Source organism: Nicotiana tomentosiformis, chromosome 1 (genome assembly GCF_000390325.3).
Source record: "Nicotiana tomentosiformis chromosome 1, ASM39032v3, whole genome shotgun sequence".
NCBI lineage: Eukaryota > Viridiplantae > Streptophyta > Magnoliopsida > Solanales > Solanaceae > Nicotiana > Nicotiana tomentosiformis.
In genome coordinates, this window is record NC_090812.1 from 43,246,635 (window position 1) to 43,261,872 (window position 15,238).

The following is a 15,238-nucleotide window of genomic DNA, read 5'->3' on the forward strand; positions in this document are numbered from 1 at the left end:
TTTGTTTTTTGAATTTGCCTCAAGTAAGCCACCCCAACCCTACCACCAAAACGCCGTCAGTATAGTGTAGGAGCGCTCACATTTTATTGCTTACTCTTTCACTATCATTTCTAAATCTGGCTCGCTCCCAGATACAGTTTGGACCTTTCGCCTACTTAGAAGTGGATTCGGACCATTGACCGAGGATTTTCAGTCCTTTGCTATAACCAGCTGAGCTACCTGAACCACTTTAGTATAGTCTATTTTCTTCATCGAATAGCGCCCTACCGTACCACTTGACTAGTAAGGGAAAAGCCCTTTAATAAACTAAGAAAATAGAATAGATAGGCTTTTTTTGCTTGTTCGTCAAGCTTTCGAGTAGCTCTTACAACTGCCGCCTAATCCCCCGACATGCTCAAGAACCGAGAGCCGTCCAAGGACTGGACGATCGGATGGAGCTTGCTTATAGAAAGAAGATAGGCCGGTCAAAGAAAAACAAGGTGCAACGGGCTCTCCGCTCCTAGTCACTAAGAAGTGTTATTCTGTTTTCCAAGGGACTGGACTCCACCAAGAGGTTCTTTCTCTCACGTAATTTCGCCCTCCCCTTTCATTTCCATATCGGAGGAAATGGGATTCATACTCATGATACAATCTTCTTGTATGTCAATTTAGCAAACCAATGCCTTAAGCCACTCATCCATACCTCCAAGTTGTTGATCGGAATTGATTTGGATTTGCCGGGTTTAGTTACTTGCCCGAAGGAAGGGATATCTGATCCGATCAACTATGTAAGCCGTAGCGCGCTAGCGCACGTACTCTTCCTTTATGATCGAGACTCTATCCAGATATATGGATCTCATCTCCCTAGCATCAAAGCGAGACTCCATCCAAATCTGCCACTCCTTGGGCGAGGCCTTCTGTTCTATGAACAGCCTACCACTGAATGATTCACTTTCAAGATCTCGCCTCTGCCCCGGGAGAACAACGGGTCAAGCCAAGCCCTGACCCGCTTAAATGGAATTCATATCTCCTTCGTCTGGTCGAGAAGGGAAGAGAACTGGATTCTGCCTCTTCTGTTACATTTACATTATATTATGGTGAAGTCCATTCTCGTCATGATTGATCCACGTCCTAGAGTAGTGCCCGACTTGCTTAGCAACCAAAGATATCTTACTAAGGTAGTTTAATTTTTATTTTGAAAAAACGAGGCGAAGGCATTTTTCCTTGATTGCATGAGCTAGCCAGCAAGACAACAAACCCCCCCCCCCCTTACTCACCACAACATCTATAAAAAGAGCTCTTTCTCCTTTTCATAATAATAAGGTAAGCATCCAACTCTCGATCCAGAGCTACTGCTTCAAGAATCAACTGAGTTCAGGAAGTAAGGTTAAGACGTCGACTTTGATAGGGGAGATGAAAAAGAATTCTTTTCTTTAGAAGTAAATCCCACTAAATTAGACTTTTACACTTGATATGAAAAGTAGAGGCTAGCGGAGTCAAAGGCTGAGCCTCAACCAGCAAACGGGGACAACCATGCTAATCCAAGCATAGTGAAATTGGGGCCACTCTACCCTTCTTTCTTTACCCTAGACTTCGTTCTTCAAGGAGACCCATGTGCATTTCATCTGTTATGTGCTCGCTACGCCCTTGTGCCTTTAGTTGAAGTATAGGTCATTCAATCTATCTTGAAGGGATTTTGCTAGTAGGTAGCGAGAAGACTAGTAGTATCGACAAGAGGCTATATCAATAGCTCAAACTTTTTTTCGGGTAGGGTAGTCTTGGAGTCAGAAGTTCTATTCTTACCAACCAAATAAGCACTTTTGCAAACTTCACCTTCCTGCGGTCTAAACAAGACTTACGGATAACAACCAGACCTTACCAGGGACAGGGACCAGACTATAGAGCCTAATTAAATAGAATTCAGGCTTGCTTTTTCAATTCACATCTATGAGCGAAGATTCCTCTATCTCTTGCTCGCTTCGATCGGACTCTGACAGCTTATGGAAGAATGATGGGTCGCTAACGAGGACCCTAAATGACCGCTCAGAAGGCCTACCTATTTTGTTTCCCAATCTGTTACTTGCTCGTCCCTCTTTCATGAAAATGGTCTCTCCTCTCTCGGCGGCTTAGACTCATTTCTATAGTCACTTGCTAAGATGATTTCCATTAAAGCATTCTCATTCAATGTCAATGCTGCCTTTTTTTTAATTCTTTTCTTTCTACTAGTTCTTAAATAATCAATTTGCAGGAAGTAAACGATGTCTTTCCTTTAATTTATATGACCGGCGAGTATTTTTTTACTGATTTCTTTTATTCCTATCTATTTTTTTCAGATGTTGTCCAATTAGGATCAATTGCATTGAATACAAATTTTACAAATTTAGTTCTTTTTTCTAAATTCATTATTCCCTGTTCTTGATCTGAAAATAAAGAAAGGTCTTTCAAATTTAAAGTCGATTTTGGTTCGTTACCAAATTCATTGATAAAAGATAAGAACTCGTCAATTTCTGTTGATAATAATTTTTTATCAACTGTATCCACCTTTTGTCCAAATTCTTGATAATCGGTATTTGGCAGAAAGATAGTATGAATCTTATTTATTCTAACTCTCTCTTTCAAATTTTCTAGCGAAGTATTATTTATGATTGAAGGTGAAAACATTTTTTTGATTGTACCTCGATATGGTCCATTTAACAAAGGATCATACATTTTAGGCATATATTCTCTTTTAGTATCATCATTACACAATCTAGTCCTTGTTTTGAGTATATCGAGAGAAAAAGATTCCTTGTCTAGAACTTCAAGTTGATTTAAAAATTGCTTATTCAAATTATTACTTTTTTCTTTGTTGGTAGAGATCCACTGATTGTCCAGTTCATTATGGTGCATTTTTTGGAGTGACAATATGGGTATCCTTCTTTTTATCATTTTTCAAAAAGTTGATAAACTTGGCGGGTATGTAAAAGATACTCTTTGTTTTCCATCGCTTTTACATGTGTCAAAAACATATTTTGACATTTCTGTTCTTACGGCCTGTTCAAATCGATTATTCTTTATGTAGCGAAATGGTCGATTCCATCTATTATAATAAAAAAGATGACTCACAAGAGGTTGTTGAAACCAGAAGAGTGCTTTATTTTCATTTTTTTATCAAGCGCTTGCAATTTAAAATTTTCTGGATTCCCCGTGTTATTATTATTCAGATAAGAATCCTCATAATCATAGATTGGATAATTACTAGTGTTATAGCCTATCTCTGTAAGGTGAGAGTGGAATTTATCCTTTGTTTTGTCATTTCCATTCACTCGGATTACTTCCGTTTCATCGATTTTGTCTGGATCCCACCTTTCTTCTGAAAAAAGGGAAGGAGAAGGATAAGGATCTTCTTCAGTGGATACCTCTTGTTCCTGTTTAGTCCCCTTAATTTCGGAAGCTGTTTCTATTTCTTCATCTCTTTCTTCCTCATTTTCCACCCTTTCTTCTGTTTTTGAGGCTTCTTTCAGTTTCTTAGTAAATATGGGTGAGGGTATTCTACCAAATGGTAATAAATAAGAGAATACTAAAGATCCGAGCCATAAAATTTCTCAATTCTAACACAAGGTACTTATTAGATTGAATGTACTTATTCGGTCTAATAGAATAATTTTGATGTATCCAGACTAATACCAATCCAAGCCATTTCATGAATAAAATGTGACCAATTAATCAACCAACAAAACCACTTGTTACAAATAAGATATTGATGTTGCATCGAAAGAGATAAATGTTGACTAATAGTCAACTGGCTAACATTGAACTTGGTAAAATGAAATGGTTGAATAATTGAAAAATAAGATTATTCAGGAATACACATTGAATGCTGAGATTATGCATTGAATTTATGGTAGTAGATCCATAATCAAAAAAGTGTTTGTGATTGTTCCAGAAGAAATGAAACAAAAGATATGGTCTAGCTAGGACAGTTATTATATGAGGTCTACCCAATGCTAGATGCAGAGGCGCATAATAGATCGATATGAACATCATGAGCTATCCCGTAATAAAACCAGTTGTTGTTGATACCTTCTTCTCGATTCCTTCTTCCATAACCAGAGCTCGGAGAAGGAAGAGATAAGAGGGCCCTATGGAAAATGTGATCAGAAATCCATAATAAAGTCCGACCACAATGACTAGAAACGACATATGTTATGTCAATAACACCAAAGGGATATTAAATTAATGGAATTAGGATACGGATGAAATATAATGAAATACAGCCACTTTGAGGTTCCCTCTGAAATGAGGCATGTAAGGGAGCCACTACAAAGAAGTTCCTGGAGTTACGAATAAAGCTTCGAGCTCATATTGGTCATGGGTTAGGAATGGGAATTGAACTCAATGAGATCGAATCTCCTATTGCTCCTCAGTAGCCCAGTGGTAGAGCGGTCGGCTGTTAACCTATTGGTCGTAGGTTCGAATCCTACTTGGGGATATTTATTTGAATCTGAATTAAAGAATTCAGAATAAAGGGGCTCGCTTTGACCGTTAAGAGTAGGTAACCCATTCCCTGCCTTTGTTTCTATTCCATTTTATCTCATCGTATCACATTCTGTTCTGTCAGTTAAGAAAATCACCATCAATACATCGGTCTAGGTCCGAGATAATCCTTTGTTCCATAGCCCTGGGGCTATTTACAACTAGCCAATTAAGAAGTCTCATATGTACTAGAACTGCATCAAAGATGCAGTCATCGATATTCCCAAAAGGTCACAATTGTCGCGAGCAAAGATATTAATGACGAGGAAGGCTTTTTTGTTATGCTACTAATACTTGCTCTGCTATTCTGCCCAAGCCTGGCTGAGGAAGAGTTACAGGGCGTAAAACAAAAAAATACGCTAATCGGGCATACTACGTGTAATGATTCCCCCATTCACGATAAATAATAAATAAAAAGAGATAAAGAAAAGCCATTCCATTTCGGCAAAACACCCACACCCATGATCCATAGCATTTGGTTCGCTATCTCAACCATGATTTTCCTACCACCAGAGGAAAAGGTACTTCCCTTTTGGGTCGGTTGTAGGCGAGGAGGAATTTGAACCCCCGACACCGTTGTTCGTAGCCACGTGCTCTAATCCCCTTAGTTACAGGCCCCACGATGTCTCCACTAGATCTGTTCCTGGAAGTACCCTCGTAAAAAGGAACCTTTCTTCTTCCCAGCCATTTTGGGTTACGAAGATGTGAAAGCGCGTTTATCTCTATAAGAAGGGTGCGTTCCGAGGTGTGAAGTGGGAGAGAAGGGATGTCACAATTGGGGTTTTGAATAAAACGACCTTTTGATTTTTCATTTATTTTTTCGTTTTCATATTGAAAAAGTAATAAGAATAAGAGGTGTTAAGCTTTTTATCATCCTGGCGTCGAGCTATTTTTCCGCAAGACCTCCCCTACAGTATCGTTACCGCAGTAGAGTTTAACCACCAAGTTCGGGATGGATTGGTGTGGTTCCCCTACGCCTAGGATACCAGAATATCGAACCATCAACGAAGAAAGGCATAAGAGAAAAGAATATTATTGAAGTGGCCCCCTACTAGTAGTAATACCTCGATTTCATGGATGAAGGCTAACATTTTCTATTGTAATAGAGGGATGTGCAGATCAATTCTACTTTTAAATTTTCCATCTAGAGATAGTTTACCCTGAGTTAGGATACAGAGTTGAAGAGAATGCCAGTATATCAGTTCATCTTTATCAAAGTCCAAGATCTCCATGAATTCAATTATTTTGCGTCTCTTTGCTTCTGAGGCAGTTTCAATTTTAAGCCGATCCTCGAGGTCCAGTAAAAGGTCACTCCTCATCCCGATCTGATTAAAGGAGGAAGTAAACAGATCAAGTTTTCTACGTACTTCGGTTATGGAGGGTGCGGACCGGTGGGACGACGGGGTGGCCAGCTCCACCGGTTGGTTGCCGAAGATGACCCCTCGCCTTGGTATCCAAATAAGTTTTTATAATAGTCAAAAGCACCTTAAAACCACAAATAAGTTGGAGATGAGGGTGATGAGTTGGGATCCTTTAAGGCGGGTGCACGGGGTTATGGTCTTGTTACTTTATGTTTCAGAGTCAATTGATCCCTCGATCAAGTCCTAACTAGAAATATCTTATGAGAAGAAGAGAAATCATTTGGATTCGAGGCAAAACCCCTCTTCGCCGTTACAGAGTTCTTCTGCATTAATCTCCGAAATTGAATGTCGGCTGACTATGGACTTAGTATTTATTCATGCAAAGATTCTCCTTTGAAGCTGGAGTAATGAATTGTCTACCTCATCACTGCGAAGAGCAGTGGCTCTATTTTTTTGCATGCCTATAGAGAGAGACTCCAAAAGTACCGATGCTTAATCGAAAGAAAGAGCAATCTATATGCTTAACTCATGCCCCAGGAATCCCTAGACACAGAGATAGGGTACGAGCTAATCTTTTACTAGAGGGAAAGCTTGCGAAAAGCATAGAGCGTACGTGCTACACTCTCGCCCTATGTCCATCCACGAATTTGAGGCGGGAGAAAAAGCGTAATTCCCCAGTATCATAGGTTACCTTTCTATCTTCCTCCCCCATGACGTTCCCAAAGTGATCATTATCCTTTTCTTGCTTTCTTCTAGTCTTGAATTTTTATAGAACGATTTTATATCAGGTATAGTTGGTTAGGATAAAGGGTTAGAAGATATAGCAAGTGTGCCGGGGATGCGGCTCGAGTATAGTAGGTCTGGTCGCCTAGCATGAAAGAGCCTTCTCTGGTAGCAGCACTATACCTTAGTATCTCCCTAGCTTCCAGTCTATGTAAAACATAGTTAGAAGAGGCCAATCTATCTGGCGTTTCCTCGTGTAAAGGACTATTTTTGCATCGTCTCTCTTTCGTTAGGTAATTACCGAGGCAAAAGAATCTCTCTCGGAAGTTAGTTTCCTCGCCATCTTAGTGTGACTAGACTAAAAAACTTTCACTTACTCGGTTGTTTTGCGGGAAGGACCTTCTATAATTACGTTTAACGTCCCTTTATGACTTTCCCGATCGGTGCCTTGGGTTGGTAGCTGGGCTCCGGGGCATTACTTCCAGGCTACTATTGAACCGATCCCAAAGAAGGAAAATAACGGACTAAAGCGAGGAGTTCATTAGCCATACATAGTTAAGGAGGATGGGGGTCAACCTCTTTCATGACCCATGTCTCCAGTGTGTCACTTGGTTAGCATTTATAGAACAAAGTAAGTAGGGCTGGTTTTTTGATAGGAAATAGACAGGGTAGGGGTAGTTGGCTATAACTGAGACATGTTTTTCGGATGGACGATATGGATTTTTTCGAGATAGTTAACCATTTTTTAAACCATGAGAGGGTGGATGTAATTCAGCTCGAACGAAGTGAGAGGGAGGTCATTCAGAACCCACTGGCGCCAGAATTGGGAGTGGCTCTAGAGCCGCTACCGTAGGCACCAGCACTGACATAACTTGCCCAAGCCGCTCCCGATCAAAAAGAGCATGCGAGACTTCGAAGGGACATTCACACTTTCATTCATGAGCAACTTCACGAGAATATTGTGAAAGGGGGAAATGGCGGTTGTCTGTGCACTTTCCGAAAATGATGGAAATATAGTCCAGTGCCGCGAATGTGATAACGTCTTATGATCTTACGATCTCCTAAAGCTACTCATTAGGGAATACCGGCCAAATTAGTCTGTCTGCCGCTTTCTTTCATAACAGAGCTGTTATTTCTGGTACTGGTGGTATTGGACAAGCTTTAAGGGAATAATCTCTTTTTTACTTTTGTATTTCATTCCCATGATGACTAAGAACATGCAAATCAAAAATTTCACTTCAAATTTACCTCAACAATATGCTGCTCATGGTATTTCATGATCAGTATTGGAAATGAACGGAGAAGTGGTGGAACGTGCGGAACCACATATTGGATTACTCTAGTGCGGCACGAAGCCACTGATGGCAAGTGGGCTCCTATGCCGCTATCTACGCCCTACTTGGTTCCCCTCCCCCGTTTGAGCAACTCAAGCGAATCGCCTTACCTTATTCCAACATAGGGATAGAAGGGAGAAGGTTGTGAATGTGGCCTCGTTATCTATTCCTCCGGTCGGATGAATGGAGGACCGACTGACCCGAGTTTTCACGAGCGTTGGCGGGTTCTGGAGTGCATGTCAGGAGCGCTAGTACATTCCCCGGGGTGATCATCACCACCTGCACCTCACATCTTGGCACAGTAAAACATGTAACCCACCTGCTATTTCATTCAACTACATTTGTTCCATTAATCCATAGCGTAAAAGAATGCAGCAGCGAGGGACAACCCGCCCATACAGCCAACGGGGAGGATGGCATTACTGGTAAATACTGTCTAGCGAAAATGCCGCAGGCGCGAAGCATGGTAGGCGTGCGCCGAGGGAGCATACCATAGAGAGGGAAGGGAGCCCAGACAGAAAGGGAAGGCTTTTCCCTTTTAGAGAAGACCCGAGTTTTCATGAGCGTTGGCGGGTTCTGGAGTGCATGTCAGGAGGGCTAGTACATTCCCCAAGGTGATCATCACCATCTGCACCTCACATCTTGGCACAGTAAAACATGTAACCCACCTGCTATTCCATTCAACTACATTTGTTCCATTAATCCATAGCGTAAAAGAATGCAGCAGCGAGGGACATCCCGCCCATACAGCCAACGGGGATGATGGCATTACTGGTAAATACCGTCTAGCGAAAATGCTGTAGGCGCGAAGCGTGGTAGGCGTGCGCCGAGGGAGCATAGCATAGAGAGGAAAGGGAGCCCAGACAGAAAGGGAAGGCTTTTCCCTTTTAGAGAAGGCCCTATGGAGTAAAGGGAAGTGGATAAATTCTTGGAAAAAGAGGAAGCGAGCCTATATAAAATAGAGAATGTAATAAAGCGTTCCCGAAATGGATCCTATCAAATATTTCACATTTTCTATGATTATCTCTATTTCAGGTATTCGGGGAATCCTCCTTAATAGACGAAATATTCCTATTATGTCAATGCCAGTTCATAGTCAGCAGTGGAAGAGGGCGTAGCTTTGATTGCTCAAGTTGCCCTCTCATGGTTGAATGTGTTGTTCTCGCCAACAGCAAGATCGATCTGAGAAAATGGTAAGACATGCTCAAAGGCATACTCAACTGCTGCAGTAAGGTCGTATCCTTCAAGGTGATCCGGGCTCTTTCCCTCTCGACGATGAAGCTTATCCCCCATCGGTCGAAATGAATTTTGTTCTTTGTATTCAATAAGTATTGCATGACCGAATAATTCAAGGAAGGGCGGACTGCGGGGAGGGTCCTTTTAAGTAGATGACTCGTCGGGCTCTCTACATGCAATTCGCTCACTTCGGGAAGAGCGGACGGAAAGAGAAGGCCTTTGTCCTATCTGCTTCTTCCTCTTCCCAGGAATGAAGAATTTTATAAAAAAAAAGGATAGTCGTGATGTCCCTTCATGGCCGGCCTTTTCAGTATGGAGCCGAAGGCGAGGGTTTCCAGCAGGCCCCCGGGCGCGCGACCCATCAACCTACTAGCAATGGGGGAGAAAGCATAGCATGTCGCAATAAAAGCTTGATTCGAGGCGTCAGCAAAACACTGCCGTCTGTTCCAAAAACTGTTTTTCCAGTTTGTCGGTCCCCGATTATAAGTTCTCGTTGGTCCGTAGCATCATAAGGAGGACCCCCCTTTCGTGCGTGGCACTCCTTGCTCGCGGAGCGGCATACCGAAAAAAAGGTCTTGGGCTGATCTCAGACTTCAATCAACCCCTTCGTACTTCGATCCAATCAATCGATCGAGCTTCATTTCATCCAAATTCTCGGCTGGCCATTTCAAAATCGTCTATACAGGTTAGGGGGTCCCAGCTGCTGAGGTGGCGTAGTGACAGGTGAGAGCAATAACAACAAAAGCAGCGGAAGACTCTCCCCTTCACTTATTAATTAAGTGGAAAATAGTCGTCGGCATTCTATAAGCGACTTGACCGAGTCTACGAAGCTTTGCGGCAGCTTATCTCTAATTGGATTTCCTTTTCTAACTGGATTTTATTCCAAAGATGTGATCTTAGAGCTCGCTTACACTAAGTATACCATCAGTGGGAACTTTGCTTTCTGGTTGGGGAGGATCCTATCCTAAAGGAGAAGGAGGAGGAGTAGGAGCTAGCTTTAGGGGCGGAATCGAAGCGAAGAAATTAGTTCATGCCGTTCGGGGGAGAATTCGCAAAATTCCGTTTCCATCGAGAATTGAATTGACCTTTCCCTTATTTCTACCCCTTCGCAGGGGTACCTTCCCTTTTAATTGAGAGAAGGACTCGGAATTGACTCCCCTCGATTCGAGATCCCTCCAGTCTTTCCAGTGGATCCTTCTTATCCACCGGACCAAGCTCGCACACAAGCCTGCTACCATGCAGGAGCAAAAAAAGTATATTCCATGAATAGATAGAGTCAACGGTACAACAGAAAGTGCTACCTACATGCGAATTAGCTTCCGAGATTGAGCAGTCTCAATTTCACTACAGGATTTGTGAATGAATGTTGGGCTGAGCCACCTACAATGGTGTGAGCCGCATGCGGGGATACCCGCGCGTACGGTTTTTAGGGGGATCTGGTCGAAAAACCGACTGGCACCCACCCGACAAGAGGGACTGAGAAATTAATTGAGTACAAATCCTATCGTCAAGCTTTATCTTATTCTGATCGTTCAGAGGGCGATCGCGGGGTCACTGAATGAAGTCCTCTGTTTCTTTCAGAGGTTCTGACTCGTAGCGAGGCAGAGATTACTAAGTGACATGTGGAATATGGCGACGACAATAGCATGTCATAGAAGTAGATAAAATTTGGAGCCAACGACCCACTAAGACTAACATATCTATAACTACATCCCCGAGCGACAGTCAAACAGGAGCGTGAATGCGAGATGCCAGCGGAATGATCGGTTGGACAGAGGCTAGGGCTGCTTCTTTCCCACCGCGTCCTTCCTTGTATGTCAGAGATATAAAGCGAGTGCACCGAAAAAGAACGGGAACTGGATCGATCTATTCTATGGTGAAGCTTCAGAAGCATAACTGCACACTCACAAAATATTTGTAGAGAGATAGAAGCATTCGGTGGAACCAGTGATCTACACTTGCTTCTGGATAGATGTGTGGGACAGAGGGATTGTGGTACCTGCTGCCCACTCTTCCTCCTCTGGTTTGAAAACCGTGTGAACGGAGAGTGGGCAGAAGAGAAGGAGGTCATCACATGGAGTCGCACACTTACTTGAGCAGTGTGGGAGACTAGGGAATGGGTCTAATAAACTCCCCAAAGGGTGGAAAAATAATAGACGAAGCTTTACTTAGATAGGGCTTTGATTGGGATTTTTTTTCTTAGTGATTGGAAAGGAGGGCGCCTGGGTATGTTATAGAAAGGGAAGGCGGAAGCATCGAATGGCAAAGAGAGGCGGCTCAGCAGGGAAGGAATGGGAAATCGTCAAGGATCACTTCTTTGTTTGTGGAACGTAGGGCTAAGTAGCAAGAGTGATACTCTGAGCCGGTCTGGATTTCCAACGCCTCGGGAAACTTGTCGGGATAGATGACAACACCTTTTTCCCCTCTTCCTTATCGGTAGGGCAATCATCTCTTATGGCCTTCACCCCCTGCCAGGAAATAGAGAACCAAGCCCCTTTCTGATCCATTCATTTCTGCAAGCAGGGAGGATCTAGAGCATTGCCCCCTCCTATTCGAGTTTTTTCCTCGCCCCACAATCACCCAACCTTCCTTTTGCTCTTCCTTCAGTTTGCCTCCACGAACGTGCCACTTAGGAGCCCTACTCATATTTTAAAGGAGCTACTTCAATTCAAGCCCAAGCCCCCCCCCCTATTGCATAACTTAAAAAAGCTATAAACAAAGTACCAAAGTGGTTGCTGGAACGATACGCTTTGGTTACCGGACAAGGCTTCCAAAGGCGACCAACTTTCCATACTAGTTGTTACCTTACGCTGCCATTTTTCCAATATTATTGAATAACATGGCCTGGGGCTAAGATAACTCAAGTGGGAGAGCCGTGTTAAGGATGACCTTATTGCACGGTTCAGAGAGCACTTGTGTATGTGATGCAAGGATTCCTTATCATGCCACACATGGATCTCTTTCCATTGAATGATCAGAGGGTAATAGGGAGGTGTAAGCCTCGAAAGCCTTTGGTACTTCGGTAGGGTCAGACGGCTTTCTTTGCCCCATCTTGGTGAATCGCATCCCTGCACAAGGACATTCTTTGTTTGTGCGCCTCTTACCATTCTCGCTCAGTCTTTCAACGACTGGGAGGGCAGTCGTAGAAACGAAGCCTATCGCCACACCGACCATCAAATACGTGATTGGGCCCCTTCTCAATGATTTGATGGAATAGCCCACCCCACTCAAGAGCGCTTATGTCATAGGGGAACTCATGGCTGGAAACAATCCTTGTGGTTTGTGTTTATATATGGTAGGAATAACTAAAAAAAAAGACTAGGTTGGTTGGTGAGCCTAGTGATAGGAGACTATATAGCTTGGTTCGAAGAGCACTGGTGGGGTTAAATATTTATTTTTTGTTAAATGCTACAACCTGATTGCTGAACTACTGACCATACTTGTTAGGATGGGTGTTTACCCCAAAGTGTTCCCGGACCACATGCATACATCCGTAAGTAACTTAGTGCAACATGGAAAATTTCATTTAGGGAAATCTGCAAAGAAAAGATAAACGGGTCCTCGAGCTTTGAGAGATTGCCCTCGAGCTGAGGAGTGTCCACATGAGTTCGTTGAGGTATTTACACAGGCTTGTGGTCCTCTTTTATATTCTGTCGAGAGTTAGGATTTCTCCACCTAAGTATAACGAAAAGAAGGAATTAGAAAATAAAAGGGGGAGCTAATGTGAAGCCTAGAAAGACGGACGCGAAAAATCGCTTATACCGAGTTCCCCAATAGCAGCTTAGCTTAGTAGCAATGCTCTTCCTACTGGCGTGGCACTGCTGGATTCTTTTGATCAATAGAAGACGAAGAGGAGGAAAAAAAAGCTTATGATGAGCATCTATTTGAGTCGATCATTTCCAAGATCTAATTTTAGTTTTTTCTTATGTAGTGGAAACGCCTTACTATATGAAGTTTTATGCTTAAAGGAAGAAATGTTCTTGGTGGATTCAGGACTTGGGAACCCCAGCATTTGTATGAATGATGAGCCTACAGGAGTGCAAATAAACCAAGCCACCAGGTTTGAGAATAAGGTGGGATTCCTAGATCTAGTGGCCGGTGAATCACTGATCAAAGAGCTGATTTTATAGAGATTCTTCATCGATCTAGTGGCCGGTGAATCACTGATCAAAGAGCAAGGAGCCGCCAGGTTTAATGATTTGGTAGGATCTACATATGTAGTGGTTGGTGAACCGCTTCTTCTTCTTCCATGAAGATTCAGACAAAATCAAGCTTGGATGGAACTTAACAAGATTTGGCGCACGAATACAAAGGTCAAAGGATTTATTATTGAGAAAGTAAAAGGAGGTTATTCAGTATCCATCATAGGTTTCATTACTTTTCTTCCATTCTGTCGCAGAAGGAAAAGGATATCGAATGATCGATTCACCATTGAGAACATTAACCCCAAAAAGATTAATATTGTAGTGTTCTAACAGCGGCAAATCAAAGAAGAACATGATGAGCGAAATTCGCTGACAAAAAAAAAAAGAGAACTTTTTGAATTCCGATGCCTAGCATCCCATGATAACCAAGGATTAGTGGTGATAGGGCTGATGTGGTATCTCGAAAATTGGGATTTGATGGTATATGTAGAGCGGATCCCTCGGGCTTCTCGAGTGGAGGTTGGTTGAAGATGATGTGATGTAGGTGAAAGTCTCCGAAAAAGCTATCGTAAAGTTTCGTTCTTCGTTCCATCGTCGATCAATCTATCACTCAATCACAGGCCGTTCTATCATTGTCTGGTTTTTGGTTGTCTGATCATACTCGAAATTATGTATCTACTCGTATTTTTACCCCTGATTGGTAGTACTATAGCAGGTTGTTTCGGACGTTTTTTGGTAATAGAAGGAACCACTATAATAACCACTACACGCGTTTCATTCTCTTTGATTTCTTTTTATGAAGTCGCACAGGGAGCTAGTGCTTGCTATCTAAGAATTGCTCCATAGATCTCATCAAAAATGTTTGATGCTTCTTGGGTCTTTTTTGACGACTAAGAAGTCACTGGATGAATTGCCGAGTAAATAGATCAGATCCGGACGCGGCTGTTGCTACGCGGCGATACAGACTAGACCCGTTCCTGCCCACTCCGGGGTACCATAGCATGTCGGGAATAAGGGGGGACATACTGGACGTAACCACTCCCTTGGTTGGGGGATGAGCCGCCCTACCTTTCGATCAATACACATTTGAGGAGGCCGATCATGAATGCTACATGTGTGAAAGCGATCCTGGTCAGGGAAGGCTAAGACGGTGCCTCGCATATGGGTAGCAAGAGGGCGCTTATGCCCCGATGGTGGGGCCTTATGGGGAAGGGCCCGGCCTAATAGGGACATCACACCCCCACTTCAAGCACACCTCTGTATCAACTGAATCACTCTTTTGGTCTAGTCGGATGAACCGATGAACCACTCGAGATGGTTAGATGCGTGGGGCAGAGGCCTCGTAGTATCCTCTTTGATTGATCCAGCATTTTCTTTGCTGCGGATGTGAATCATCTACTAAAGGGGCAGGCCTTCACACCTTATTTGAGACTACTAAGGCATGCAGTGGACTCTTTCATTAGGTAAGGGAGGAAGGGATCTATGCACGATAGATGTCGTACACTTGAGTGGCAAAGGAAAGCGAGACCTTACCTTTTATTCCAGGCATGTTCGGAGATACGGTTCCCGCTGAAGATCATGTTCGTGAGCCGTGTGATGGGAAACCTTACCGCACAGTTCGGAGAGCACTGAATTAGAAAGAGATGTTTACCACCACATCATTGCATACAAGGGGAGCCCGCTCGATTCGGAGATTGGTCCGACTCGTAATTCACTTCTGACCCCGTGTTTGATAGCCCGACCGTAGTGATGTTAATTGTGGTTACATTCATAAGTTGCTTGGTCCATCTTTATTCCATTTGATATATGTCTGAGGATCCACATAACCCTCGATTTATATGTTATTTATCCATTCCTTCTTTTTTATGCCAATGTTGGTGACTGGAGATAACGCTCTTCAATTATTACTGGGATGGAAGGGAGTAGGTCTTGCTTCATATTTGTT

General features: G+C 42.9%; 1 non-coding gene and 2 pseudogenes across 1 annotated transcript; 1 reads left to right on the top strand and 2 right to left on the bottom strand.

Annotated features, from left to right (window-relative positions):
- Window positions 1–3,080: 3,080 nt before the first annotated feature.
- On the bottom strand, window positions 3,081–4,224 carry LOC138904157 (protein TIC 214-like; annotated as a pseudogene).
- A 154-nt stretch (window positions 4,225–4,378) lies between these two features.
- On the top strand, window positions 4,379–4,450 carry TRNAN-GUU (transfer RNA asparagine (anticodon GUU)). The gene has a single exon. It is a non-coding gene; the product is annotated as a tRNA-Asn (tRNA).
- Window positions 4,451–10,667: 6,217 nt separating this feature from the next.
- Window positions 10,668–14,873, bottom strand: LOC117278785 (uncharacterized; annotated as a pseudogene).
- Window positions 14,874–15,238: the final 365 nt, after the last annotated feature.